Here is a 22,921-nt window from a genome sequence, read left to right on the forward strand (position 1 = left end):
CACATTCAGCTTAGAATGGCCATTGACATTAAAAGCCTTAATCCATAGTCCTATTCAATCTATTGTGAAACAAAATCTAAACAACATAATAAAAAGCCAACCGCACCACGGATTCCCAGACAGTCTCCTACACTGGTACTAGCGAGGCCTTAAGCTGTGTAACTTCTGCGATCTGACGAGAGAGGGGACATTCAGCTTAGAATGGCCATTGACATTAAATGCTTTAATCCATAGTCCTATTTAATCTATTGTGAAACAAAATCTAAACGACATAATAAGAAGTCAACCGCACCACGGATTCCCAGACAGTCTCCCACACTGGTACTAGCGAGGCCTTAAGCTGTGTAACTTCTGCGATCTGACGAGAGCAGGCACATTCAGCTTAGAATGGCCATTGACATTAAATGATTTAATCCATAGTCCTTTTTAATCGATTGTGAAACAAAATCTAAACGACATAATAAAAAGTCAACCGCACCACGGATTCCCAGAGAGTCTCCCACACTGGTACTAGCGAGACCTTAAGCTGTGTAACTTCTGCGATCTGACGAGAGCAGGCACATTCAGCTTAGAATGGCCATTGACATTAAATGCTTTAATCCATAGTTTTTTTTAATCGATTGTGAAACAAAATCTAAACGACATAATAAAAAGTCAACCACACCACGGATTCCCAGACAGTCTCCCACACTGGTACTAGCGAGGCCTTAAGCTGTGTAACTTCTGCGATCTGACGAGAGCAGGGACATTCAGCTTAGAATGGCCATTGACATTCAATGCTTTAATCCATAGTCCTATTTAATCTATTGTGAAACAAAATCTAAACGACATAATAAAAAGGCATCCGCACCACGGATTCCCAGACAGTCTCCCACACTGGTACTAGCGAGGCCTTAAGCTGTGTATCATCTGTGATCTGACGAGAGCAGGCACATTCAGCTTAGAATGGCCATTGACATTAAATGCTTTAATCCATAGTCCTTTTTAATCGATTGTGAAACAAAATCTAAACGACATAATAAAAAGTCAACCGCACCACGGATTCCCAGACAGTCTCCCACACTGGTACTAGCGAGGCCTTAAGCCGTGTAACTTCTGCGATCTGACGAGAGCAGGGACATTCAGCTTAGAATGGCCATTGACATTGAATGCTTTAATCCATAGTCCTTTTTAATCGATTGTGAAACAAAATCTAAACGACATAATAAAAATTCAACCGCACCACGGATTCCCAGACAGTCTCCCACACTGGTACTGGCGAGGACTTAAGCTGTGTAACTTCTGCGATCTGACGAGAGCAGGGACATTCAGCTTAGAATGGCCATTGACATTAAATTTTTTAATCCATAGTCCTTTTAAATCGATTGTGAAACAAAATCGAAACGACATAATAAAAAGTTAACCGCACCATGGATTCCCAGACAGTCTCCCACACTGGTACTAGTGAGGCCTTAAGCTGTGTAACTTCTGCGATCTGACGAGAGCAGGCACATTCAGCTTAGAATGGCCATTGACATTAAATGCTTTAATCCATAGTCCTTTTTAATCGATTGTGAAACAAAATCTAAACGACATAATAAAAAGTCAACCACACCACGGATTCCCAGACAGTCTCCCACACTGGTACTAGCGAGGCCTTAAGGTGTGTAACTTCTGCGATCTGACGAGGGCAGGCACATTCAGCTTAGAATGGCCATTGACATTAAATGCTTTAATCCATAGTCCTTTTTAATCGATCGTGAAACAAAATCTAAACGACATAATAAAAAGTCAACCGCACCACGGACTCCCAGACAGTCTCCCACACTGGTACTAGCGAGGCCTTAAGCTGTGTAACTTCTGCGATCTGACGAGAGCAGGCACATTCAGCTTAGAATGGCCATTGACATTAAATGCTTTAATCCATAGTCCTTTTTAATCGATTGTGAAACAAAATCTAAACGACATAATAAAAATTCAACCGCACCACGGATTCCCAGACAGTCTCCCACACTGGTACTAGCGAGGCCTTAAGCTGTGTAACTTCTGCGATCTGACGAGAGCAGGCACATTCAGCTTAGAATGGCCATTGACGTTAAATGCTTTAATCCATAGTCCTATTTAATCTATTGTGAAACAAAATCTAAACGACATAATAAAAAGTTAACCGCACCACGGATTCCCAGACAGTCTCCCACACTGGTACTAGCGAGGCGTTAAGCTGGGTAACTTCTGCGATCTAACGAGCGCAGGCACATTCAGCTTAGAATGGCCATTGACAGTAAATGCTTTAATCCATAGTCCTTTTTAATCGATTGTGAAACAAAATCTAAACGACATAATAAAAAGGCAACCGCACCACGGATTCCCAGACAGTCTCCCACACTGGTACTAGCGAGGCCTTAAGCTGTGTAATTTCTGAGATCTGACGAGAGCAGGCACATTCAGCTTAGAATGGCCATTGACATTAAATGCTTTAATCCATAGTCCTTTTTAATCGATTGTGAAACAAAATCTAAACGAAATAATAAAAAGTCAACCGCACCACGGATTCCCAGACAGTCTCCCACACTGGTGCTAGCGAGGCCTTAAGCTGTGTAACTTCTGCGATCTGACGAGAGCAGGCACATTCAGCTTAGAATGGCCATTGACATTAAATGCTTTAATCCATAGTCCTTTTTAATCGATTGTGAAACAAAATCTAAACGACGTAATAAAAATTCAACCGCACCACGGATTCCCAGACAGTCTCCCACACTGGTACTAGCGAGGGCTTAAGCTGTGTAACTTCTGCGATCTGACGAGAGCAGGGACATTCAGCTTAGAATGGCCATTGACATTAAATGCTTTAATCCATAGTCCTTTTTAATCGATTGTGAAACAAAATCTAAACGACATAATAAAAAGTCAACCGCACCACGGATTCCCAGACAGTCTCCCACACTGGTACTAGCAAGGCCTTAAGCTGTGTAACTTCTGCGATCTGACGAGAGCAGGGACATTCAGCTTAGAATGGCCATTGACATTAAATGCTTTAATCCATAGTCCTATTTAATCTATTGTGAAACAAAATCTAAACGACATAATAAAAAGTCAACCGCACCACGGATTCCCAGACAGTCTCCCACACTGGTACTAGCGAGGCGTTAAGCTGTGTAACTTCTGCAATTTAACGAGAGCAGGCACATTCAGCTTAGAATGGCCATTGACATTAAATGCTTTAATCCATAGTCCTTTTTAATCGATTGTGAAACAAAATCTAAACGACATAATAAAAAGTCAACCGCACCACGGATTCCCAGACAGTCTCCCACACTGGTACTAGCGAGGCCTTAAGCTGTGTAACTTCTGCGATCTGACGAGAGCAGGCACATTCAGCTTAGAACGGCCATTGACATTAAAAGCCTTAATCCATAGTCCTATTTAATCTATTGTGAAACAAAATCCAAACAACATAATAAAAAGCCAACCGCACCACGGATTCCCAGAAAGTCTCCTACACTGGTACTAGCGAGGCCTTAAGCTGTGTAACTTCTGCGATCTGACGAGAGCAGGGACATTCAGCTTAGAATGGCCATTGACATTAAATGCTTTAATCCATAGTCCTTTTTAATCGATTGTGAAACAAAATCTAAACGACATAATAAAAATTCAACCGCACCACGGATTCCCAGACAGTCTCCCACACTGGTACTAGCGAGGCCTTAAGCTGTGTAAATTCTGCGATCTGACGAGAGCAGGCACATTCAGCTTAGAATGGCCATTGACATTAAATGCTTTAATCCATAGTCCTTTTTAATCGATTGTGAAACAAAATCTAAACGACATAATAAAAATTCAACCGCACCACGGATTCCCAGACAGTCTCCCACACTGGTACTAGCGAGGCCTTAAGCTGTGTAACTTCTGCGATCTGACGAGAGCAGGCACATTCAGCTTAGAATGGCCATTGACATTAAATGCTTTAATCCATAGTCCTTTTTAATCGATTGTGAAACAAAATCTAAACGACATAATAAAAATTCAACCGCACCACGGATTCCCAGACAGTCTCCCACACTGGTACTAGCGAGGCCTTAAGCTGTGTAACTTCTGCGATCTGACGAGAGCAGGCACATTCAGCTTAGAATGGCCATTGACATTAAATGCTTTAATCCATAGTCCTTTTTAATCGGTTGTGAAACAAAATCTAAACGACATAATAAAAAGTCAACCGCACCACGGATTCCCAAACAGTCTCCCACACTGGTACTAGCGAGGCCTTAAGCTGTGTAACTTCTGCGTTCTGACGAGAGCAGGCACATTCAGCTTAGAATGGCCATTGACTTTAAATGTTTTAATCCATAGTCCTCTTTAATCTATTGTGAAACAAAATCTAAACGACATAATAAAAAGTCAACCGCACCACGGATTCCCAGACAGTCTCCCACACTGATACTAGCGAGGCCTTAAGCTGTGCAACTTCTGCGATCTGACGAGAGCAGGCACATTCAGCTTAGAATGGCCATTGACATTAAAAGCCTTAATCCATAGTCCTATTTAATCTATTGTGAAACAAAATCTAAACAACATAATAAAAAGTCAACCGCACCACGGATTCCAAGACAGTCTCCCACACTGGTACTAGCGAGGCCTTAAGCTGTGTAACTTCTGCGATCTGACGAGAGCAGGGACATTCAGCTTAGAATGGCCATTGACATTAAATTCTTTAATCCATAGTCCTTTTAAATCGATTGTGAAACAAAATCTAAACGACATAATAAAAATTCAACCGCACCACGGATTCCCAGACAGTCTCCCACACTGGTACTAGCGAGGCCTTAAGCTGTGTAACTTCTGCGTTCTGACGAGAGCAGGCACATTCAGCTTAGAATGGCCATTGACGTTAAATGCTTTAATCCATAGTCCTTTTTAATCGATTGTGAAACAAAATCTAAACGACATAATAAAAAGTCAACCGCACCACGGATTCCCAGACAGTCTCCCACACTGGTACTAGCGAGGCCTTAAGCTGTGTAAATTCTGCGATCTGACGAGAGCAGGCACATTCAGCTTAGAATGGCCATTGACATTAAATGCTTTAATCCATAGTCCTTTTTAATCGATTGTGAAACAAAATCTAAACGACATAATAAAAATTCAACCGCACCACGGATTCCCAGACAGTCTCCCACACTGGTACTAGCGAGGCCTTAAGCTGTGTAACTTCTGCGATCTGACGAGAGCAGGCACATTCAGCTTAGAATGGCCATTGACATTAAATGCTTTAATCCATAGTCCTTTTTAATCGATTGTGAAACAAAATCTAAACGACATAATAAAAATTCAACCGCACCACGGATTCCCAGACAGTCTCCCACACTGGTACTAGCGAGGCCTTAAGCTGTGTAACTTCTGCGATCTGACGAGAGCAGGCACATTCAGCTTAGAATGGCCATTGACATTAAATGCTTTAATCCATAGTCCTTTTTAATCGGTTGTGAAACAAAATCTAAACGACATAATAAAAAGTCAACCGCACCACGGATTCCCAAACAGTCTCCCACACTGGTACTAGCGAGGCCTTAAGCTGTGTAACTTCTGCGTTCTGACGAGAGCAGGCACATTCAGCTTAGAATGGCCATTGACTTTAAATGTTTTAATCCATAGTCCTCTTTAATCTATTGTGAAACAAAATCTAAACGACATAATAAAAAGTCAACCGCACCACGGATTCCCAGACAGTCTCCCACACTGATACTAGCGAGGCCTTAAGCTGTGCAACTTCTGCGATCTGACGAGAGCAGGCACATTCAGCTTAGAATGGCCATTGACATTAAAAGCCTTAATCCATAGTCCTATTTAATCTATTTTGAAACAAAATCTAAACAACATAATAAAAAGTCAACCGCACCACGGATTCCAAGACAGTCTCCCACACTGGTACTAGCGAGGCCTTAAGCTGTGTAACTTCTGCGATCTGACGAGAGCAGGGACATTCAGCTTAGAATGGCCATTGACATTAAATTCTTTAATCCATAGTCCTTTTAAATCGATTGTGAAACAAAATCTAAACGACATAATAAAAATTCAACCGCACCACGGATTCCCAGACAGTCTCCCACACTGGTACTAGCGAGGCCTTAAGCTGTGTAACTTCTTCGTTCTGACGAGAGCAGGCACATTCAGCTTAGAATGGCCATTGACGTTAAATGCTTTAATCCATAGTCCTATTTAATCTATTGTGAAACAAAATCTAAACAACATAATAAAATGTCAACCGCACCACGGATTCCCAGACAGTCTCCCACACTGGTACTAGCGAGGCCTTAAGCTGTGTAACTTCTGCGATCTGACGAGAGCAGGCACATTCAGCTTAGAATGGCCATTGACATTAAATGCTTTAATCCATAGTCCTTTTTAATCGATTGTGAAACAAAATCTAAACGACATAATAAAAAGTCAACCGCATGACGGATTCCCAGACAGTCTCCCACACTGGTACTAGCGAGGCCTTAAGCTGTGTAACTTCTGCGATCTGACGAGAGCAGGGACATTCAGCTTAGAATGGCCATTGACATTAAATGCTTTAATCCATAGTCCTATTTAATCTATTGTGAAACAAAATCTAAACGACATAATAAAAAGTCAACCGCACCACGGATTCCCAGACAGTCTCCCACACTGGTACTAGCAAGCCGTTAAGCTGTGTAACTTCTGCGATCTAACGAGAGCAGGCACATTCACCTTAGAATGGCCATTGAAATTAAATGCTTTAATCCATAGTCCTTTTTAATCGATTGTGAAACAAAATCTAAACGACATAATAAAAAGTCAATCGCACCACGGATTCCCAGACAGTCTCCCACACTGGTACTAGCGAGGCCTTAAGCTGTGTAACTTCTGCGATCTGACGAGAGCAGGCACATTCAGCTTAGAACGGCCATTGACATTAAAAGCCTTAATCCATAGTCCTATTTAATCTATTGTGAAACAAAATCTAAACGACATAATAAAAAGTCAACCGCACCACGGATTCCCAGACAGTCTCCCACACTGGTACTACCGAGGCCTTAAGCTGTGTAACTTCTGCGATCTGACGAGAGCAGGCACATTCAGCTTAGAATGGCCATTGACATTAAATGCTTTAATCCATAGTCCTTTTTAATCGATTGTGAAACAAAATCTAAACGACGTAATAAAAATTCAACCGCACCACGGATTCCCAGACAGTCTCCCACACTGGTACTAGCGAGGCATTAAGCTGTGTAACTTCTGCGATCTGACGAGAGCAGGGACATTCAGCTTAGAATGGCCATTGACATTAAATGCTTTAATCCATAGTCCTTTTTAATCGATTGTGAAACAAAATCTAAACGACATAATAAAAATTCAAGCGCACCACGGATTCCCAGACAGTTTCCCACACTGGTACTAGCGAGGACTTAAGCTGTGTAACTTCTGCGTTCTGACGAGAGCAGGCACATTCAGCTTAGAATGGCCATTGACGTTAAATGCTTTATCCATAGTCCTATTTAATCTATTGTGAAACAAAATCTAAACGACATAATAAAAAGTCAACCGCACCACGGATTCCCATACAGTCTCCCACACTGGTACTAGCGAGGCCTTAAGCTGTGTAACTTCTGCGATCTGACGAGAGCAGGCACATTCAGCTTAGAATGGCCATTGACATTAAATGCTTTAATCCATAGTCCTTTTTAATCGATTGTGAAACAAAATCTAAACGACATAATGAAAAGTCAACCACAACACGGATTCCCAGACAGTCTCCCACACTGGTACTAGCGAGGGCTTAAGCTGTGTAACTTCTGCGATCTGACGAGAGCAGGCACATTCAGCTTAGAATGGCCATTGACATTAAATGCTTTAATCCATAGTCCTTTTTAATCGATTGTGAAACAAAATCTAAACGACATAATAAAAAGTCAACCGCACCACGGACTCCCAGACAGTCTCCCACACTGGTACTAGCGAGGCCTTAAGCTGTGTAACTTCTGCGATCTGACGAGAGCAGGCACATTCAGCTTAGAATGGCAATTGACATTAAATTCTTTAATCCATAGTCCTTTTTAATCGATTGTGAAACAAAATCTAAACGACATAATAAAAAGTCAACTGCACCACGGATTCCCAGACAGTCTCCCACACTGGTACTAGCGAGGCGTTAAGCTGTGTAACTTCTGCGATCTAACGAGAGCAGGCACATTCAGCTTAGAATGGCCATTGACATTAAATTCTTTAATCCATAGTCCTTTTTAATCGATTGTGAAACAAAATCTAAACGACATAATAAAAAGTCAACCGCACCACGGATTCCCAGACAGTCTCCCACACTGGTACTAGCGAGGCCTTAAGCTGTGTAACTTCTGCGATCTGACGAGAGCAGGGACATTCAGCTTAGAATGGCCATTGACATTAAATGCTTTAATCCATAGTCCTATTTAATCTATTGTGAAACAAAATCTAAACGACATAATAAAAAGTCAACCGCACCACGGATTCCCAGACAGTCTCCCACACTGGTACTAGCGAGGCGTTAAGCTGTGTAACTTCTGCGATCTAACGAGAGCAGGCACATTCAGCTTAGAATGGCCATTGACATTAAATGCTTTAATCCATAGTCCTTTTTAATCGATTGTGAAACAAAATCTAAACGACATAATAAAAAGTCAACCGCACCACGGATTCCCAGACAGTCTCCCACACTGGTACTAGCGAGGCCTTAAGCTGTGTAACTTCTGCGATCTGACGAGAGCAGGCACATTCAGCTTAGAACGGCCATTGACATTAAAAGCCTTAATCCATAGTCCTATTTAATCTATTGTGAAACAAAATCTAAACGACATAATAAAAAGCCAACCGCACCACGGATTCCCAGAAAGTCTCCTACACTGGTACTAGCGAGGCCTTAAGCTGTGTAACTTCTGCGATCTGACGAGAGCAGGGACATTCAGCTTAGAATGGCCATTGACATTAAATGCTTTAATCCATAGTCCTTTTTAATCGATTGTGAAACAAAATCTAAACGACATAATAAAAAGTCAACCGCACCACGGATTCCCAGACAGTCTCCCACACTGATACTAGCGAGGCCTTAAGCTGTGTAACTTCTGCGATCTGACGAGAGCAGGCACATTCAGCTTAGAATGGCCATTGACATTAAATGCTTTAATCCATAGTCCTTTTTAATCGATTGTGAAACAAAATCTAAACGACATAATAAAAAGGCAACCGCACCACGGATTCCCAGACAGTCTCCCACACTGGTACTAGCGAGGCCTTAAGCTGTGTAACTTCTGCGATCTGACGAGAGCAGGCACATACAGCTTAGAATGGCCATTGACATTAAATGCTTTAATCCATAGTCCTTTTTAATCGATTGTGAAACAAAATCTAAACGACATAATAAAAATTCAACCGCACCACGGATTCCCAGACAGTCTCCCACACTGGTACTAGCGAGGCCTTAAGCTTTGTAACTTCTGCCATCTGACGAGAGCAGGCACATTCAGCTTAGAATGGCCATTGACATTAAATGCTTTAATCCATAGTCCTTTTTAATCGATTGTGAAACAAAATCTAAACGACATAATAAAAAGTCAACCGCACCACGGATTCCCAGACAGTCTCCCACACTGGTACTAGCGAGGCCTTAAGCTGTGTAAATTCTGCGATCTGACGAGAGCAGGCACATTCAGCTTAGAATGGCCATTGACGTTAAATGCTTTAATCTATAGTCCTATTTAATCGATTGTGAAACAAAATCTAAACGACATAATAAAAAGTCAACCGCACCACGGATTCCCAGACAGTCTCCCACACTAGTACTAGCGAGGCCTTAAGCTGTGTAACTTCTGCGATCTGACGAGAGCAGGCACATTCAGCTTAGAATGGCCACTAACATTAAATGCTTTAATCCATAGTCCTTTTTAATCGATTGTGAAACAAAATCTAAACGACATAATAAAAATTCAACCGCACCACGGATTCCCAGACAGTCTCCCACACTGGTACTAGCGAGGCCTTAAGCTGTGTAACTTCTGCGATCTGACGAGAGCAGGCACATTCAGCTTAGAATGGCCATTGACGTTAAATGCTTTAATCCATAGTCCTATTTAATCTATTGTGAAACAAAATCTAAACGACTAAATAAAAAGGCAACCGCACCACGGATTCCCAGACAGTCTCCCACACTGGTACTAGAGAGGCGTTAAGCTGGGTAACTTCTGCGATCTAACGAGAGCAGGCACATTCAGCTTAGAATGGCCATTGACATTAAATGCTTTAATCCATAGTCCTTTTTAATCGATTGTGAAACAAAATCTAAACGACATAATAAAAATTCAACCGCACCACGGATTCCCAGACAGTCTCCCACACTGGTACTAGCGAGGCCTTAAGCTGTGTAACTTCTGCGATCTGACGAGAGCAGGCACATTCAGCTTAGAATGGCCATTGACGTTAAATGCTTTAATCCATAGTCCTATTTAATCTATTGTGAAACAAAATCTAAACGACATAATAAAAAGTCAACCGCACCACGGATTCCCAGACAGTCTCCCACACTGGTACTAGAGAGGCGTTAAGCTGGGTAACTTCTGCGATCTAACGAGAGCAGGCACATTCAGCTTAGAATGGCCATTGACGTTAAATGCTTTATCCATAGTCCTATTTAATCGATTGTGAAACAAAATCTAAACGACATAATAAAATTTCAACCGCACCACGGATTCCCAGACAGTCTCCCACACTGGTACTAGCGAGGCCTTAAGCTGTGTAACTTCTGCGTTCTGACGAGAGCAGGCACATTCAGCTTAGAATGGCCATTGACGTTAAATGCTTTAATCCATAGTCCTATTTAATCTATTGTGAAACAAAATCTAAACGACATAATAAAAAGTCAACCGCACCACGGATTCCCAGACAGTCTCCCACACTGGTACTAGAGAGGCGTTAAGCTGGGTAACTTCTGCGATCTAACGAGAGCAGGCACATTCAGCTTAGAATGGCCATTGACATTAAATGCTTTAATCCATAGTCCTTTTTAATCGATTGTGAAACAAAATCTAAACGACATAATAAAAATTCAACCGCACCACGGATTCCCAGACAGTTTCCCACACGGGTACTAGCGAGGACTTAAGCTGTGTAACTTCTGCGTTCTGACGAGAGCAGGCATATTCAGCTTAGAATGGCCATTGACGTTAAATGCTTTATCCATAGTCCTATTTAATCGATTGTGAAACAAAATCTAAACGACATAATAAAATTTCAACCGCACCACGGATTCCCAGACAGTCTCCCACACTGGTACTAGCAAGGCCTTAAGCTGTGTAACTTCTGCGTTCTGACGAGAGCAGGCACATTCAGCTTAGAATGGCCATTGACGTTAAATGCTTTAATCCATAGTCCTATTTAATCTATTGTGAAACAAAATCTAAACGACATAATAAAAAGTCAACCGCACCACGGATTCCCAGACAGTCTCCCACACTGGTACTAGAGAGGCGTTAAGCTGGGTAACTTCTGCGATCTAACGAGAGCAGGCACATTCAGCTTAGAATGGCCATTGACATTAAATGCTTTAATCCATAGTCCTTTTTAATCGATTGTGAAACAAAATCTAAACAACATAATAAAAAGTCAACCGCACCACGGATTCCCAAACAGTCTCCCACACTGGTACTAGCGAGGCCTTAAGCTGTGTAACTTCTGCGATCTGACAAGAGCAGGGACATTCAGCTTAGAATAGCCATTGACATTAAATGCTTTAATCCATAGTCCTTTTTAATCGATTGTGAAACAAAATCTAAACGACATAATAAAAATTCAACCGCACCACGGATTCCCAGACAGTTTCCCACACTGGTACTAGCGAGGACTTAAGCTGTGTAACTTCTGCGTTCTGACGAGAGCAGGCTTATTCAGCTTAGAATGGCCATTGACGTTAAATGCTTTATCCATAGTCCTATTTAATCTATTGTGAAACAAAATCTAAACGACATAATAAAAAGTCAACCGCACCACGGATTCCCAGACAGTCTCCCACACTGGTACTAGCGAGGGCTTAAGCTGTGTAACTTCTGCGATCTGACGAGAGCAGGCACATTCAGCTTAGAATGGCCATTGACATTAAATGCTTTAATCCATAGTCCTTTTTAATCGATTGTGAAACAAAATCTAAACGACATAATAAAAAGTCAACCGCACCACGGATTCCCAGACAGTCTCCCACACTGGTACTAGCGAGGCCTTAAGCTGTGTAACTTCTGCGATCTGATGAGAGCAGGGACATTCAGTTTAGAATGGCCATTGACTTTAAATGCTTTAATCCATAGTCCTTTTTAATCGATTGTGAAACAAAATCTAAACGACATAATAAAATTTCAACCGCACCACGGATTCCCAGACAGTCTCCCACACTGGTACTAGCGAGGCCTTAAGCTGTGTAACTTCTGCGTTCTGACGAGAGCAGGCACATTCAGCTTAGAATGGCAATTGACGTTAAATGCTTTAATCCATAGTCCTATTTAATCTATTGTGAAACAAAATCTAAACGACATAATAAAAGTCAACCGCACCACGGATTCCCAGACAGTCTCCCACACTGGTACTAGCGAGGCCTTAAGCTGTGTAACTTCTGCGATCTGACGAGAGCAGGCACATTCAGCTTAGAATGGCCATTGACATGAAGTGCTTTAATCCATAGTCCTTTTTAATCGATTGTGAAACAAAATCTAAACGACATAATAAAAAGGCAAACGCACCACGGATTCCCAGACAGTCTCCCACACTGGTACTAGCGAGGCCTTAAGCTGTGTAACTTCTGCGATCTGACGAGAGCAGGCACATTCAGCTTAGAATGGCCATTGACATTAAATGCTTTAATCCATAGTCCTTTTTAATCGATTGTGAAACAAAATCTAAACGACATAATAAAAAGTCAACCGCACCACGGATTCCCAGGCAGTCTCCCACACTGGTACTAGCGAGGCCTTAAGCTGTGTAACTTCTGCGATCTGACGAGAGCAGGCACATTCAGCTTAGAATGGCCATTGACGTTAAATGCTTTAATCCATAGTCCTATTTAATCTATTGTGAAACAAAATCTAAACGACATAATAAAAAGTCAACCGCACCACGGATTCCCAGACAGTCTCCCTCACTGGTACTAGCGAGGCCTTAAGCTGTGTAACTTCTGCGATCTGACGAGAGCAGGCACATTCAGCTTAGAATGGCCATTGACATTAAATGCTTTAATCCATAGTCCTTTTTAATCGATTGTGAAACAAAATCTAAACGACATAATAAAAATTCAACCGCACCACGGATTCCTAGACAGTCTCCCACACTGGTACTAGCGAGGCCTTAAGCTGTGTAATTTCTGCGATCTGACGAGAGCAGGCACATTGAGCTTAGAATGGCCATTGACGTTAAATGCTTTAATCCATAGTCCTATTTAATCTATTGTGAAACAAAATCTAAACGACATAATAAAAAGTCAACCGCACCACGGATTCCCAGACAGTCTCCCACACTGATACTAGCGAGGCCTTAAGCTGTGTAACTTCTGCGATCTGACGAGAGCAGGCACATTCAGCTTAGAATGGCCACTAACATTAAATGCTTTAATCCATAGTCCTTTTTAATCGATTGTGAAACAAAATCTAAACGACATAATAAAAATTCAACCGCACCACGGATTCCCAGACAGTCTCCCACACTGGTACTAGCGAGGCCTTAAGCTGTGTAACTTCTGCGATCTGACGAGAGCAGGCACATTCAGCTTAGAATGGCCATTGACGTTAAATGCTTTAATCCATAGTCCTATTTAATCTATTGTGAAACAAAATCTAAACGACTAAATAAAAAGGCAACCGCACCACGGATTCCCAGACAGTCTCCCACACTGGTACTAGAGAGGCGTTAAGCTGGGTAACTTCTGCGATCTAACGAGAGCAGGCACATTCAGCTTAGAATGGCCATTGACATTAAATGCTTTAATCCATAGTCCTTTTTAATCGATTGTGAAACAAAATCTAAACGACATAATAAAAATTCAACCGCACCACGGATTCCCAGACAGTCTCCCACACTGGTACTAGCGAGGCCTTAAGCTGTGTAACTTCTGCGATCTGACGAGAGCAGGCACATTCAGCTTAGAATGGCCATTGACGTTAAATGCTTTAATCCATAGTCCTATTTAATCTATTGTGAAACAAAATCTAAACGACATAATAAAAAGTCAACCGCACCACGGATTCCCAGACAGTCTCCCACACTGGTACTAGAGAGGCGTTAAGCTGGGTAACTTCTGCGATCTAACGAGAGCAGGCACATTCAGCTTAGAATGGCCATTGACGTTAAATGCTTTATCCATAGTCCTATTTAATCGATTGTGAAACAAAATCTAAACGACATAATAAAATTTCAACCGCACCACGGATTCCCAGACAGTCTCCCACACTGGTACTAGCGAGGCCTTAAGCTGTGTAACTTCTGCGTTCTGACGAGAGCAGGCACATTCAGCTTAGAATGGCCATTGACGTTAAATGCTTTAATCCATAGTCCTATTTAATCTATTGTGAAACAAAATCTAAACGACATAATAAAAAGTCAACCGCACCACGGATTCCCAGACAGTCTCCCACACTGGTACTAGAGAGGCGTTAAGCTGGGTAACTTCTGCGATCTAACGAGAGCAGGCACATTCAGCTTAGAATGGCCATTGACATTAAATGCTTTAATCCATAGTCCTTTTTAATCGATTGTGAAACAAAATCTAAACGACATAATAAAAATTCAACCGCACCACGGATTCCCAGACAGTTTCCCACACGGGTACTAGCGAGGACTTAAGCTGTGTAACTTCTGCGTTCTGACGAGAGCAGGCATATTCAGCTTAGAATGGCCATTGACGTTAAATGCTTTATCCATAGTCCTATTTAATCGATTGTGAAACAAAATCTAAACGACATAATAAAATTTCAACCGCACCACGGATTCCCAGACAGTCTCCCACACTGGTACTAGCAAGGCCTTAAGCTGTGTAACTTCTGCGTTCTGACGAGAGCAGGCACATTCAGCTTAGAATGGCCATTGACGTTAAATGCTTTAATCCATAGTCCTATTTAATCTATTGTGAAACAAAATCTAAACGACATAATAAAAAGTCAACCGCACCACGGATTCCCAGACAGTCTCCCACACTGGTACTAGAGAGGCGTTAAGCTGGGTAACTTCTGCGATCTAACGAGAGCAGGCACATTCAGCTTAGAATGGCCATTGACATTAAATGCTTTAATCCATAGTCCTTTTTAATCGATTGTGAAACAAAATCTAAACAACATAATAAAAAGTCAACCGCACCACGGATTCCCAAACAGTCTCCCACACTGGTACTAGCGAGGCCTTAAGCTGTGTAACTTCTGCGATCTGACAAGAGCAGGGACATTCAGCTTAGAATAGCCATTGACATTAAATGCTTTAATCCATAGTCCTTTTTAATCGATTGTGAAACAAAATCTAAACGACATAATAAAAATTCAACCGCACCACGGATTCCCAGACAGTTTCCCACACTGGTACTAGCGAGGACTTAAGCTGTGTAACTTCTGCGTTCTGACGAGAGCAGGCTTATTCAGCTTAGAATGGCCATTGACGTTAAATGCTTTATCCATAGTCCTATTTAATCTATTGTGAAACAAAATCTAAACGACATAATAAAAAGTCAACCGCACCACGGATTCCCAGACAGTCTCCCACACTGGTACTAGCGAGGGCTTAAGCTGTGTAACTTCTGCGATCTGACGAGAGCAGGCACATTCAGCTTAGAATGGCCATTGACATTAAATGCTTTAATCCATAGTCCTTTTTAATCGATTGTGAAACAAAATCTAAACGACATAATAAAAAGTCAACCGCACCACGGATTCCCAGACAGTCTCCCACACTGGTACTAGCGAGGCCTTAAGCTGTGTAACTTCTGCGATCTGATGAGAGCAGGGACATTCAGTTTAGAATGGCCATTGACTTTAAATGCTTTAATCCATAGTCCTTTTTAATCGATTGTGAAACAAAATCTAAACGACATAATAAAATTTCAACCGCACCACGGATTCCCAGACAGTCTCCCACACTGGTACTAGCGAGGCCTTAAGCTGTGTAACTTCTGCGTTCTGACGAGAGCAGGCACATTCAGCTTAGAATGGCAATTGACGTTAAATGCTTTAATCCATAGTCCTATTTAATCTATTGTGAAACAAAATCTAAACGACATAATAAAAGTCAACCGCACCACGGATTCCCAGACAGTCTCCCACACTGGTACTAGCGAGGCCTTAAGCTGTGTAACTTCTGCGATCTGACGAGAGCAGGCACATTCAGCTTAGAATGGCCATTGACATGAAGTGCTTTAATCCATAGTCCTTTTTAATCGATTGTGAAACAAAATCTAAACGACATAATAAAAAGGCAAACGCACCACGGATTCCCAGACAGTCTCCCACACTGGTACTAGCGAGGCCTTAAGCTGTGTAACTTCTGCGATCTGACGAGAGCAGGCACATTCAGCTTAGAATGGCCATTGACATTAAATGCTTTAATCCATAGTCCTTTTTAATCGATTGTGAAACAAAATCTAAACGACATAATAAAAAGTCAACCGCACCACGGATTCCCAGGCAGTCTCCCACACTGGTACTAGCGAGGCCTTAAGCTGTGTAACTTCTGCGATCTGACGAGAGCAGGCACATTCAGCTTAGAATGGCCATTGACGTTAAATGCTTTAATCCATAGTCCTATTTAATCTATTGTGAAACAAAATCTAAACGACATAATAAAAAGTCAACCGCACCACGGATTCCCAGACAGTCTCCCTCACTGGTACTAGCGAGGCCTTAAGCTGTGTAACTTCTGCGATCTGACGAGAGCAGGCACATTCAGCTTAGAATGGCCATTGACATTAAATGCTTTAATCCATAGTCCTTTTTAATCGATTGTGAAACAAAATCTAAACGACATAATAAAAATTCAACCGCACCACGGATTCCTAGACAGTCTCCCACACTGGTACTAGCGAGGCCTTAAGCTGTGTAATTTCTGCGATCTGACGAGAGCAGGCACATTGAGCTTAGAATGGCCATTGACGTTAAATGCTTTAATCCATAGTCCTATTTAATCTATTGTGAAACAAAATCTAAACGACATAATAAAAAGTCAACCGCACCACGGATTCCCAGACAGTCTCCCACACTGATACTAGCGAGGCCTTAAGCTGTGTAACTTCTGCGATCTGACGAGAGCAGGCACATTCAGCTTAGAATGGCCATTGATGTTAAATGCTTTAATCCATAGTCCTATTTAATCTATTGTGAAACAAAATCTAAACGACATAATAAATAGTCAACCGCACCACAGATTCCCAGACAGTCTCCAACACTGGTACTAGCGAGGCGTTAAGCTGTGTAACTTCTGCGATCTAACGAGAGCAGGCACATTCAGCTTAGAATGGCCATTGACATTAAAAGCCTTAATCCATAGTCCTATTTAATCTATTGTGAAACAAAATCTAAACAACATAATAAAAAGTCAACCGCACCACGGATTCCCAGACAGTCTCCCACACTGGTACTAGCGAGGCCTTAAGCTATGTAACTTCTGCGTTCTGACGAGAGCAGGCACATTCAGCTTAGAATGGCCATTGACGTTAAATGCTTTAATCCATAGTCCTATTTAATCTATTGTGAAACAAAATCTAAACGACATAATAAAAAGTCAACCGCACCACGGATTCCCAGACAGTCTCCCACACTGGTACTAGCGAGGCCTTAAGCTGTGTAACTTCTGCGATCTGACGAGAGCAGGCACATTCAGCTTAGAATGGCCATTGACATTAAATGCTTTAATCCATAGTCCTTTTTAATCGGTTGTGAAACAAAATCTAAACGACATAATAAAAAGTCAACCGCACCACGGATTCCCAAACAGTCTCCCACACTGGTACTAGCGAGGCCTTAAGCTGTGTAACTTCTGCGTTCTGACGAGAGCAGGCACATTCAGCTTAGAATGGCCATTGACTTTAAATGTTTTAATCCATAGTCCTCTTTAATCTATTGTGAAACAAAATCTAAACGACATAATAAAAAGTCAACCGCACCACGGATTCCCAGACAGTCTCCCACACTGATACTAGCGAGGCCTTAAGCTGTGCAACTTCTGCGATCTGACGAGAGCAGGCACATTCAGCTTAGAATGGCCATTGACATTAAAAGCCTTAATCCATAGTCCTATTTAATCTATTGTGAAACAAAATCTAAACGACATAATAAAAAGTCAACCGCACCACGGATTCCCAGACAGTCTCCCACACTGGTACTAGCGAGGCCTTAAGCAGTGTAACTTCTGCGATCTGACGAGAGCAGGCACATTCAGCTTAGAATGGCCATTGACATTAAATGCTTTAATCCATAGTCCTTTTTAATCGATTGTGAAACAAAATCTAAACGACATAATAAAAAGTCAACCGCACCACGGATTCCCAGACAGTCTCCCACACTGGTACTAGCGAGGCCTTAAGCTGTGTAACTTCTGCGATCTGACGAGAGCAGGCACATTCACCTTAGAATGGCCATTGACTTTAAATGCTTTAATCCATAGTCCTTTTTAATCGATTGTGAAACAAAATCTAAACGACATAATAAAAAGTCAACCACACCACGGATTCCCAAACAGTCTCCCACACTGGTACTAGCGAGGCCTTAAGCTGTGTAACTTCTGCGTTCTGACGAGAGCAGGCACATTCAGCTTAGAATGGCCATTGACTTTAAATGTTTTAATCCATAGTCCTATTTAATCTATTGTGAAACAAAATCTAAACGACATAATAAAAAGTCAACCGCACCACGGATTCCCAGACAGTCTCCCACACTGGTACTAGCGAGGCCTTAAGCTGTGTAACTTCTGCGATCTGACGAGAGCAGGCACATTCAGCTTAGAATGGCCATTTACGTTAAATGCTTTAATCCATAGTCCTATTTAATCTATTGTGAAACAAAATCTAAACGACATAATAAAAAGTCAACCGCACCACGGATTCGCAGACAGTCTCCCACACTGGTACTAGCGAGGCCTTAAGCTGTGTAACTTCTGCGATCTAACGAGAGAAGGTACATTCAGCTTAGAATGGCCATTGACATTAAAAGCTTTAATCCATAGTCCTTTTTAATCGATTGTGAAACAAAATCTAAACGACATAATAAAAAGTCAACCGCACCACGGATTCCCAGACAGTCTCCCACACTGGTACTAGCGAGGCCTTAAGCTGTGTAACTTCTGCGATCTGACGAGAGCAGGGACATTCAGCTTAGAATGGCCATTGACATTAAATGCTTTAATCCATAGTCCTTTTTAATCGATTGTGAAACAAAATCTAAACGACATAATAAAAATTCAACCGCACCACGGATTCCCAGACAGTCTCCCACACTGGTACTAGCGAGGCCTTAAGCTGTGTAACTTCTGCGATCTGACGAGAGCAGGCACATTCAGCTTAGAATGGGCATTGACGTTAAATGCTTTAATCCATAGTCCTATTTAATCTATTGTGAAACAAAATCTAAACGACATAATAAAAAGTCAACCGCACCACAGATTCCCAGACAGTCTCCCACACTGGTACTAGCGAGGCCTTAAGCTGTGTAACTTCTGCGATCTGATGAGAGCAGGCACATTCAGCTTAGAATGGCCATTGACATTAAAAGCCTTTATCCATAGTCCTATTTAATCTATTGTGAAACAAAATCTAAACAACATAATAAAAAGTCAAACGCACCACGGATTCCCACACAGTCTCCCACACTGGTACTAGCGAGGCCTTAAGCTATGTAACTTCTGCGTTCTGACGAGAGCAGGCACATTCAGCTTAGAATGGCCATTGACGTTAAATGCTTTAATCCATAGTCCTATTTAATCTATTGTGAAACAAAATCTAAACGACATAATAAAAAGTCAACCGCACCACGGATTCCCAGACAGTCTCCCACACTGGTACTAGCGAGGCCTCAAGCTGTGTAACTTCTGCGATCTGACGAGAGCAGGCACATTCAGCTTAGAATGGCCATTGACATTAAATGCTTTAATCCATAGTCCTTTTTAATCGATTGTGAAACAAAATCTAAACGACATAATAAAAAGTCAACCGCACCACCGATTCCCAGACAGTCTCCCACACTGGTACTAGCGAGGCCTTAAGCTGTGTAACTTCTGCGATCTGACGAGAGCAGGGACATTCAGCTTAGAATGGCCATTGACATTAAATGCTTTAATCCATAGTCCTTTTTAATCTATTGTGAAACAAAATCTAAACGACATAATAAAAAGTCAACAGCACCACTGATTCCCAGACAGTCTCCCACACTGGTACTAGCGAGGCGTTAAGCTGTGTAACTTCTGCGATCTAACGAGAGCAGGCACATTCAGCTTAGAATGGCCATTGACATTAAATGCTTTAATCCATAGTCCTTTTTAATCGATTGTGAAACAAAATCTAAACGACATAATAAAAAGTCAACCGCACCACGGATTCCCAGACAGTCTCCCACACTGGTACTAGCGAGGCCTTAAGCTGTGTAACTTCTGTGATCTGACGAGAGCAGGGACATTCAGTTTAGAATGGCCATTGACATTAAATGCTTTAATCCATAGTCCTTTTTAATCGATTGTGAAACAAAATCTAAACGACATAATAAAAATTCAACCGCACCACGGATTCACAGACAGTCTCCAACACTGGTACTAGCGAGGCCTTAAGCTGTGTAACTTCTGCGATCTGACGAGAGCAGGCACATTCAGCTTAGAATGGCCATTGACGTTAAATGCTTTAATCCATAGTCCTATTTAATCTATTGTGAAACAAAATCTAAACGACATAATAAAAAGTCAACCGCACCACGGATTCCCAGAAAGTCTCCCACACTGGTACTAGCGAGGCCTTAAGCTGTGTAACTTCTGCGTTCTGACGAGAGAAGGCACATTCAGCTTAGAATGTCCATTGACGTTAAATGCTTTAATCCATAGTCTTATTTAATCTATTGTGAAACAAAATCTAAACGACATAATAAAAAGTCAACCGCACCACGGATTCCCAGACAGTCTCCCACACTGGTACTAGCGAGGCCTTAAGCTGTGTAAGTTCTGCGATCTGACGAGAGCAGGCACATTCAGCTTAGAATGGCCATTGACATTAAATGCTTTAATCCATAGTCCTTTTTAATCGATTGTGAAACAAAATCTAAACGACATAATAAAAAGGCAACCGCACCACGGATTCCCAGACAATCTCCCACACTGGTACTAGCGAGGCCTTAAGCTGTGTAATTTCTGCGATCTGACGAGAGCAGGCACATTCAGCTTAGAATGGCCATTGACGTTAAATGCTTTAATCCATAGTCCTATTTAATCGATTGTGAAACAAAATCTAAACGACATAATAAAAAGTCAACCGCACCACGGATTCCCAGACAGTCTCCCACACTGGTACTAGCGAGGCTTTAAGCTGTGTAACTTCTGCGTTCTGACGAGAGCAGGCACATTCAGCTTAGAATGGCCATTGACATTAAATGCTTTAATCCATAGTCCTATTTAATCTATTGTGAAACAAAATCTAAACGACATAATAAAAAGTCAACCGCACCACGGATTCCCAGACAGTCTCCCACACTGGTACTAGCGAGGGCTTAAGCTGTGTAAGTTCTTCGATCTGACGAGAGCAGGCACATTCAGCTTAGAATGGCCATTGACATTAAATGCTTTAATCCATAGTCCTTTTTAATCGATTGTGAAACAAAATCTAAACGACATAATAAAAAGGCAACCGCACCACGGATTCCCAGACAGTCTCCCACACTGGTACTAGCGAGGCCTTAAGCTGTGTAACTTCTGCGATCTGACGAGAGCAGGCACATTCTGCTTAGAATGGCCATTGACGTTAAATGCTTTAATCCATAGTCCTATTTAATCTATTGTGAAACAAAATCTAAACGACATAATAAAAAGTCAACCGCACCACGGATTCCCAGACAGTCTCCCACACTGGTACTAGCGAGGCGTTAAGCTGTGTAACTTCTGCGATCTAACGAGAGCAGGCACATTCAGCTTAGAATGGCCATTGACATTAACTGCTTTAATCCATAGTCCTTTTTAATCGATTGTGAAACAAAATCTAAACGACATAATAAAAAGTCAACCGCACCACGGATTCCCAGACAGTCTCCCACACTGGTACTAGCGAGGCCTTAAGCTGTGTAACTTCTGCAATCTGACGAGAGCAGGGACATTCAGCTTAGAATGGCCATTGACATTAAATGCTTTAATCCATAGTCCTTTTTAATCGATTGTGAAACAAAATCTAAACGACATAATAAAAATTCAACCGCACCACGGATTCCCAGACAGTCTCCCACACTGGTACTAGCGAGGACTTAAGCTGTGTAACTTCTGCGATCTGACGAGAGCAGGCACATTCAGCTTAGAATGGCCATTGACGTTAAATGCTTTAATCCATAGTCCTATTTAATCTATTGTGAAACAAAATGTAAACGACATAATAAAAAGTCAACCGCACCACGGATTCCCAGACAGTCTCCCACACTGGTACTAGCGAGGCGTTAAGCTGTGTAACTTCTGCGATCTAACGAGAGCAGGCACATTCAGCTTAGAATGGCCATTGACATTAAATGCTTTAATCCATAGTCCTTTTTAATCGATTGTGAAACAAAATCTAAACGACATAATAAAAAGTCAACCGCACCACGGATTCCCAGACAGTCTCCCACACTGGTACTAGCGAGGCCTTAAGCTGTGTAACTTCTGCGATCTGACGAGAGCCGGGACATTCAGCTTAGAATGGCCATTGACATTAAAAGCTTTAATCCATAGTCCT

At 41.9% G+C, this 22,921-nt stretch overlaps 105 pseudogenes; all 105 read right to left on the bottom strand.

Annotated features, from left to right (window-relative positions):
- Positions 1-280: 280 nt before the first annotated feature.
- Positions 281-399, bottom strand: LOC142747345 (5S ribosomal RNA; annotated as a pseudogene).
- Positions 400-466: 67 nt separating this feature from the next.
- Positions 467-585, bottom strand: LOC142744651 (5S ribosomal RNA; annotated as a pseudogene).
- Positions 586-652: 67 nt separating this feature from the next.
- Positions 653-771, bottom strand: LOC142744690 (5S ribosomal RNA; annotated as a pseudogene).
- Positions 772-1,024: 253 nt separating this feature from the next.
- On the bottom strand, positions 1,025-1,143 carry LOC142744374 (5S ribosomal RNA; annotated as a pseudogene).
- Positions 1,144-1,210: 67 nt separating this feature from the next.
- On the bottom strand, positions 1,211-1,329 carry LOC142747076 (5S ribosomal RNA; annotated as a pseudogene).
- A 67-nt stretch (positions 1,330-1,396) lies between these two features.
- Positions 1,397-1,515, bottom strand: LOC142746573 (5S ribosomal RNA; annotated as a pseudogene).
- Positions 1,516-1,582: 67 nt separating this feature from the next.
- On the bottom strand, positions 1,583-1,701 carry LOC142746896 (5S ribosomal RNA; annotated as a pseudogene).
- Positions 1,702-1,768: 67 nt separating this feature from the next.
- On the bottom strand, positions 1,769-1,887 carry LOC142744116 (5S ribosomal RNA; annotated as a pseudogene).
- A 67-nt stretch (positions 1,888-1,954) lies between these two features.
- Positions 1,955-2,073, bottom strand: LOC142744862 (5S ribosomal RNA; annotated as a pseudogene).
- Positions 2,074-2,326: 253 nt separating this feature from the next.
- LOC142745735 (5S ribosomal RNA) lies at positions 2,327-2,445 on the bottom strand (annotated as a pseudogene).
- A 67-nt stretch (positions 2,446-2,512) lies between these two features.
- Positions 2,513-2,631, bottom strand: LOC142745776 (5S ribosomal RNA; annotated as a pseudogene).
- A 67-nt stretch (positions 2,632-2,698) lies between these two features.
- LOC142746769 (5S ribosomal RNA) lies at positions 2,699-2,817 on the bottom strand (annotated as a pseudogene).
- A 67-nt stretch (positions 2,818-2,884) lies between these two features.
- Positions 2,885-3,003, bottom strand: LOC142744614 (5S ribosomal RNA; annotated as a pseudogene).
- Positions 3,004-3,256: 253 nt separating this feature from the next.
- On the bottom strand, positions 3,257-3,375 carry LOC142744533 (5S ribosomal RNA; annotated as a pseudogene).
- Positions 3,376-3,442: 67 nt separating this feature from the next.
- On the bottom strand, positions 3,443-3,561 carry LOC142743751 (5S ribosomal RNA; annotated as a pseudogene).
- Positions 3,562-3,628: 67 nt separating this feature from the next.
- On the bottom strand, positions 3,629-3,747 carry LOC142745732 (5S ribosomal RNA; annotated as a pseudogene).
- A 67-nt stretch (positions 3,748-3,814) lies between these two features.
- Positions 3,815-3,933, bottom strand: LOC142744863 (5S ribosomal RNA; annotated as a pseudogene).
- Positions 3,934-4,000: 67 nt separating this feature from the next.
- On the bottom strand, positions 4,001-4,119 carry LOC142744864 (5S ribosomal RNA; annotated as a pseudogene).
- A 67-nt stretch (positions 4,120-4,186) lies between these two features.
- Positions 4,187-4,305, bottom strand: LOC142744498 (5S ribosomal RNA; annotated as a pseudogene).
- Positions 4,306-4,372: 67 nt separating this feature from the next.
- Positions 4,373-4,491, bottom strand: LOC142746462 (5S ribosomal RNA; annotated as a pseudogene).
- Positions 4,492-4,558: 67 nt separating this feature from the next.
- Positions 4,559-4,677, bottom strand: LOC142745123 (5S ribosomal RNA; annotated as a pseudogene).
- Positions 4,678-4,744: 67 nt separating this feature from the next.
- LOC142744338 (5S ribosomal RNA) lies at positions 4,745-4,863 on the bottom strand (annotated as a pseudogene).
- Positions 4,864-4,930: 67 nt separating this feature from the next.
- Positions 4,931-5,049, bottom strand: LOC142744343 (5S ribosomal RNA; annotated as a pseudogene).
- Positions 5,050-5,116: 67 nt separating this feature from the next.
- Positions 5,117-5,235, bottom strand: LOC142744865 (5S ribosomal RNA; annotated as a pseudogene).
- A 67-nt stretch (positions 5,236-5,302) lies between these two features.
- Positions 5,303-5,421, bottom strand: LOC142744774 (5S ribosomal RNA; annotated as a pseudogene).
- A 67-nt stretch (positions 5,422-5,488) lies between these two features.
- LOC142744509 (5S ribosomal RNA) lies at positions 5,489-5,607 on the bottom strand (annotated as a pseudogene).
- A 67-nt stretch (positions 5,608-5,674) lies between these two features.
- On the bottom strand, positions 5,675-5,793 carry LOC142746458 (5S ribosomal RNA; annotated as a pseudogene).
- Positions 5,794-5,860: 67 nt separating this feature from the next.
- LOC142745124 (5S ribosomal RNA) lies at positions 5,861-5,979 on the bottom strand (annotated as a pseudogene).
- A 67-nt stretch (positions 5,980-6,046) lies between these two features.
- LOC142746585 (5S ribosomal RNA) lies at positions 6,047-6,165 on the bottom strand (annotated as a pseudogene).
- A 67-nt stretch (positions 6,166-6,232) lies between these two features.
- On the bottom strand, positions 6,233-6,351 carry LOC142743811 (5S ribosomal RNA; annotated as a pseudogene).
- Positions 6,352-6,790: 439 nt separating this feature from the next.
- On the bottom strand, positions 6,791-6,909 carry LOC142744586 (5S ribosomal RNA; annotated as a pseudogene).
- A 67-nt stretch (positions 6,910-6,976) lies between these two features.
- LOC142747376 (5S ribosomal RNA) lies at positions 6,977-7,095 on the bottom strand (annotated as a pseudogene).
- A 67-nt stretch (positions 7,096-7,162) lies between these two features.
- Positions 7,163-7,281, bottom strand: LOC142747048 (5S ribosomal RNA; annotated as a pseudogene).
- A 252-nt stretch (positions 7,282-7,533) lies between these two features.
- LOC142743794 (5S ribosomal RNA) lies at positions 7,534-7,652 on the bottom strand (annotated as a pseudogene).
- Positions 7,653-7,905: 253 nt separating this feature from the next.
- LOC142747859 (5S ribosomal RNA) lies at positions 7,906-8,024 on the bottom strand (annotated as a pseudogene).
- A 67-nt stretch (positions 8,025-8,091) lies between these two features.
- On the bottom strand, positions 8,092-8,210 carry LOC142746266 (5S ribosomal RNA; annotated as a pseudogene).
- A 67-nt stretch (positions 8,211-8,277) lies between these two features.
- On the bottom strand, positions 8,278-8,396 carry LOC142744042 (5S ribosomal RNA; annotated as a pseudogene).
- A 67-nt stretch (positions 8,397-8,463) lies between these two features.
- Positions 8,464-8,582, bottom strand: LOC142746189 (5S ribosomal RNA; annotated as a pseudogene).
- Positions 8,583-8,649: 67 nt separating this feature from the next.
- Positions 8,650-8,768, bottom strand: LOC142744535 (5S ribosomal RNA; annotated as a pseudogene).
- Positions 8,769-8,835: 67 nt separating this feature from the next.
- Positions 8,836-8,954, bottom strand: LOC142743752 (5S ribosomal RNA; annotated as a pseudogene).
- Positions 8,955-9,021: 67 nt separating this feature from the next.
- LOC142744625 (5S ribosomal RNA) lies at positions 9,022-9,140 on the bottom strand (annotated as a pseudogene).
- Positions 9,141-9,207: 67 nt separating this feature from the next.
- On the bottom strand, positions 9,208-9,326 carry LOC142744764 (5S ribosomal RNA; annotated as a pseudogene).
- A 253-nt stretch (positions 9,327-9,579) lies between these two features.
- On the bottom strand, positions 9,580-9,698 carry LOC142744344 (5S ribosomal RNA; annotated as a pseudogene).
- Positions 9,699-9,765: 67 nt separating this feature from the next.
- Positions 9,766-9,884, bottom strand: LOC142744480 (5S ribosomal RNA; annotated as a pseudogene).
- A 67-nt stretch (positions 9,885-9,951) lies between these two features.
- On the bottom strand, positions 9,952-10,070 carry LOC142744866 (5S ribosomal RNA; annotated as a pseudogene).
- A 253-nt stretch (positions 10,071-10,323) lies between these two features.
- Positions 10,324-10,442, bottom strand: LOC142744867 (5S ribosomal RNA; annotated as a pseudogene).
- A 252-nt stretch (positions 10,443-10,694) lies between these two features.
- LOC142744562 (5S ribosomal RNA) lies at positions 10,695-10,813 on the bottom strand (annotated as a pseudogene).
- A 253-nt stretch (positions 10,814-11,066) lies between these two features.
- On the bottom strand, positions 11,067-11,185 carry LOC142746940 (5S ribosomal RNA; annotated as a pseudogene).
- Positions 11,186-11,251: 66 nt separating this feature from the next.
- LOC142745422 (5S ribosomal RNA) lies at positions 11,252-11,370 on the bottom strand (annotated as a pseudogene).
- A 253-nt stretch (positions 11,371-11,623) lies between these two features.
- LOC142746342 (5S ribosomal RNA) lies at positions 11,624-11,742 on the bottom strand (annotated as a pseudogene).
- Positions 11,743-11,809: 67 nt separating this feature from the next.
- LOC142747063 (5S ribosomal RNA) lies at positions 11,810-11,928 on the bottom strand (annotated as a pseudogene).
- A 66-nt stretch (positions 11,929-11,994) lies between these two features.
- On the bottom strand, positions 11,995-12,113 carry LOC142745271 (5S ribosomal RNA; annotated as a pseudogene).
- A 67-nt stretch (positions 12,114-12,180) lies between these two features.
- On the bottom strand, positions 12,181-12,299 carry LOC142744665 (5S ribosomal RNA; annotated as a pseudogene).
- Positions 12,300-12,366: 67 nt separating this feature from the next.
- On the bottom strand, positions 12,367-12,485 carry LOC142744222 (5S ribosomal RNA; annotated as a pseudogene).
- A 66-nt stretch (positions 12,486-12,551) lies between these two features.
- LOC142745096 (5S ribosomal RNA) lies at positions 12,552-12,670 on the bottom strand (annotated as a pseudogene).
- Positions 12,671-12,737: 67 nt separating this feature from the next.
- On the bottom strand, positions 12,738-12,856 carry LOC142745633 (5S ribosomal RNA; annotated as a pseudogene).
- Positions 12,857-12,923: 67 nt separating this feature from the next.
- Positions 12,924-13,042, bottom strand: LOC142744231 (5S ribosomal RNA; annotated as a pseudogene).
- A 67-nt stretch (positions 13,043-13,109) lies between these two features.
- On the bottom strand, positions 13,110-13,228 carry LOC142744551 (5S ribosomal RNA; annotated as a pseudogene).
- Positions 13,229-13,295: 67 nt separating this feature from the next.
- On the bottom strand, positions 13,296-13,414 carry LOC142746882 (5S ribosomal RNA; annotated as a pseudogene).
- Positions 13,415-13,481: 67 nt separating this feature from the next.
- Positions 13,482-13,600, bottom strand: LOC142745981 (5S ribosomal RNA; annotated as a pseudogene).
- A 67-nt stretch (positions 13,601-13,667) lies between these two features.
- Positions 13,668-13,786, bottom strand: LOC142744868 (5S ribosomal RNA; annotated as a pseudogene).
- Positions 13,787-14,039: 253 nt separating this feature from the next.
- On the bottom strand, positions 14,040-14,158 carry LOC142744869 (5S ribosomal RNA; annotated as a pseudogene).
- A 252-nt stretch (positions 14,159-14,410) lies between these two features.
- Positions 14,411-14,529, bottom strand: LOC142744563 (5S ribosomal RNA; annotated as a pseudogene).
- A 253-nt stretch (positions 14,530-14,782) lies between these two features.
- LOC142746941 (5S ribosomal RNA) lies at positions 14,783-14,901 on the bottom strand (annotated as a pseudogene).
- A 66-nt stretch (positions 14,902-14,967) lies between these two features.
- LOC142745420 (5S ribosomal RNA) lies at positions 14,968-15,086 on the bottom strand (annotated as a pseudogene).
- A 253-nt stretch (positions 15,087-15,339) lies between these two features.
- LOC142746343 (5S ribosomal RNA) lies at positions 15,340-15,458 on the bottom strand (annotated as a pseudogene).
- Positions 15,459-15,525: 67 nt separating this feature from the next.
- LOC142747064 (5S ribosomal RNA) lies at positions 15,526-15,644 on the bottom strand (annotated as a pseudogene).
- A 66-nt stretch (positions 15,645-15,710) lies between these two features.
- Positions 15,711-15,829, bottom strand: LOC142745272 (5S ribosomal RNA; annotated as a pseudogene).
- A 67-nt stretch (positions 15,830-15,896) lies between these two features.
- On the bottom strand, positions 15,897-16,015 carry LOC142744666 (5S ribosomal RNA; annotated as a pseudogene).
- Positions 16,016-16,082: 67 nt separating this feature from the next.
- LOC142744223 (5S ribosomal RNA) lies at positions 16,083-16,201 on the bottom strand (annotated as a pseudogene).
- A 66-nt stretch (positions 16,202-16,267) lies between these two features.
- LOC142747347 (5S ribosomal RNA) lies at positions 16,268-16,386 on the bottom strand (annotated as a pseudogene).
- Positions 16,387-16,453: 67 nt separating this feature from the next.
- Positions 16,454-16,572, bottom strand: LOC142745634 (5S ribosomal RNA; annotated as a pseudogene).
- Positions 16,573-16,639: 67 nt separating this feature from the next.
- Positions 16,640-16,758, bottom strand: LOC142744242 (5S ribosomal RNA; annotated as a pseudogene).
- Positions 16,759-16,825: 67 nt separating this feature from the next.
- LOC142744552 (5S ribosomal RNA) lies at positions 16,826-16,944 on the bottom strand (annotated as a pseudogene).
- A 67-nt stretch (positions 16,945-17,011) lies between these two features.
- LOC142746883 (5S ribosomal RNA) lies at positions 17,012-17,130 on the bottom strand (annotated as a pseudogene).
- Positions 17,131-17,197: 67 nt separating this feature from the next.
- On the bottom strand, positions 17,198-17,316 carry LOC142745761 (5S ribosomal RNA; annotated as a pseudogene).
- A 67-nt stretch (positions 17,317-17,383) lies between these two features.
- On the bottom strand, positions 17,384-17,502 carry LOC142747253 (5S ribosomal RNA; annotated as a pseudogene).
- Positions 17,503-17,569: 67 nt separating this feature from the next.
- On the bottom strand, positions 17,570-17,688 carry LOC142744096 (5S ribosomal RNA; annotated as a pseudogene).
- Positions 17,689-17,755: 67 nt separating this feature from the next.
- LOC142747348 (5S ribosomal RNA) lies at positions 17,756-17,874 on the bottom strand (annotated as a pseudogene).
- A 67-nt stretch (positions 17,875-17,941) lies between these two features.
- Positions 17,942-18,060, bottom strand: LOC142744521 (5S ribosomal RNA; annotated as a pseudogene).
- Positions 18,061-18,127: 67 nt separating this feature from the next.
- Positions 18,128-18,246, bottom strand: LOC142746463 (5S ribosomal RNA; annotated as a pseudogene).
- A 67-nt stretch (positions 18,247-18,313) lies between these two features.
- LOC142744555 (5S ribosomal RNA) lies at positions 18,314-18,432 on the bottom strand (annotated as a pseudogene).
- Positions 18,433-18,499: 67 nt separating this feature from the next.
- LOC142745132 (5S ribosomal RNA) lies at positions 18,500-18,618 on the bottom strand (annotated as a pseudogene).
- Positions 18,619-18,685: 67 nt separating this feature from the next.
- Positions 18,686-18,804, bottom strand: LOC142744164 (5S ribosomal RNA; annotated as a pseudogene).
- A 67-nt stretch (positions 18,805-18,871) lies between these two features.
- Positions 18,872-18,990, bottom strand: LOC142744700 (5S ribosomal RNA; annotated as a pseudogene).
- A 67-nt stretch (positions 18,991-19,057) lies between these two features.
- On the bottom strand, positions 19,058-19,176 carry LOC142746908 (5S ribosomal RNA; annotated as a pseudogene).
- A 67-nt stretch (positions 19,177-19,243) lies between these two features.
- On the bottom strand, positions 19,244-19,362 carry LOC142744043 (5S ribosomal RNA; annotated as a pseudogene).
- Positions 19,363-19,429: 67 nt separating this feature from the next.
- Positions 19,430-19,548, bottom strand: LOC142746571 (5S ribosomal RNA; annotated as a pseudogene).
- Positions 19,549-19,615: 67 nt separating this feature from the next.
- LOC142747850 (5S ribosomal RNA) lies at positions 19,616-19,734 on the bottom strand (annotated as a pseudogene).
- A 67-nt stretch (positions 19,735-19,801) lies between these two features.
- LOC142745557 (5S ribosomal RNA) lies at positions 19,802-19,920 on the bottom strand (annotated as a pseudogene).
- A 67-nt stretch (positions 19,921-19,987) lies between these two features.
- On the bottom strand, positions 19,988-20,106 carry LOC142744107 (5S ribosomal RNA; annotated as a pseudogene).
- A 67-nt stretch (positions 20,107-20,173) lies between these two features.
- On the bottom strand, positions 20,174-20,292 carry LOC142745258 (5S ribosomal RNA; annotated as a pseudogene).
- A 67-nt stretch (positions 20,293-20,359) lies between these two features.
- Positions 20,360-20,478, bottom strand: LOC142745780 (5S ribosomal RNA; annotated as a pseudogene).
- Positions 20,479-20,545: 67 nt separating this feature from the next.
- Positions 20,546-20,664, bottom strand: LOC142746532 (5S ribosomal RNA; annotated as a pseudogene).
- Positions 20,665-20,731: 67 nt separating this feature from the next.
- Positions 20,732-20,850, bottom strand: LOC142746724 (5S ribosomal RNA; annotated as a pseudogene).
- A 67-nt stretch (positions 20,851-20,917) lies between these two features.
- Positions 20,918-21,036, bottom strand: LOC142746717 (5S ribosomal RNA; annotated as a pseudogene).
- A 67-nt stretch (positions 21,037-21,103) lies between these two features.
- LOC142744653 (5S ribosomal RNA) lies at positions 21,104-21,222 on the bottom strand (annotated as a pseudogene).
- Positions 21,223-21,289: 67 nt separating this feature from the next.
- LOC142745506 (5S ribosomal RNA) lies at positions 21,290-21,408 on the bottom strand (annotated as a pseudogene).
- A 67-nt stretch (positions 21,409-21,475) lies between these two features.
- Positions 21,476-21,594, bottom strand: LOC142744892 (5S ribosomal RNA; annotated as a pseudogene).
- Positions 21,595-21,847: 253 nt separating this feature from the next.
- Positions 21,848-21,966, bottom strand: LOC142745830 (5S ribosomal RNA; annotated as a pseudogene).
- Positions 21,967-22,033: 67 nt separating this feature from the next.
- LOC142746190 (5S ribosomal RNA) lies at positions 22,034-22,152 on the bottom strand (annotated as a pseudogene).
- Positions 22,153-22,219: 67 nt separating this feature from the next.
- On the bottom strand, positions 22,220-22,338 carry LOC142745295 (5S ribosomal RNA; annotated as a pseudogene).
- A 67-nt stretch (positions 22,339-22,405) lies between these two features.
- LOC142746220 (5S ribosomal RNA) lies at positions 22,406-22,524 on the bottom strand (annotated as a pseudogene).
- Positions 22,525-22,591: 67 nt separating this feature from the next.
- LOC142746191 (5S ribosomal RNA) lies at positions 22,592-22,710 on the bottom strand (annotated as a pseudogene).
- A 67-nt stretch (positions 22,711-22,777) lies between these two features.
- LOC142745490 (5S ribosomal RNA) lies at positions 22,778-22,896 on the bottom strand (annotated as a pseudogene).
- Positions 22,897-22,921: the final 25 nt, after the last annotated feature.

The sequence above is a fragment of the Rhinoderma darwinii genome, chromosome 2, assembly GCF_050947455.1.
Source record: "Rhinoderma darwinii isolate aRhiDar2 chromosome 2, aRhiDar2.hap1, whole genome shotgun sequence".
Classification (NCBI taxonomy): domain Eukaryota; kingdom Metazoa; phylum Chordata; class Amphibia; order Anura; family Rhinodermatidae; genus Rhinoderma; species Rhinoderma darwinii.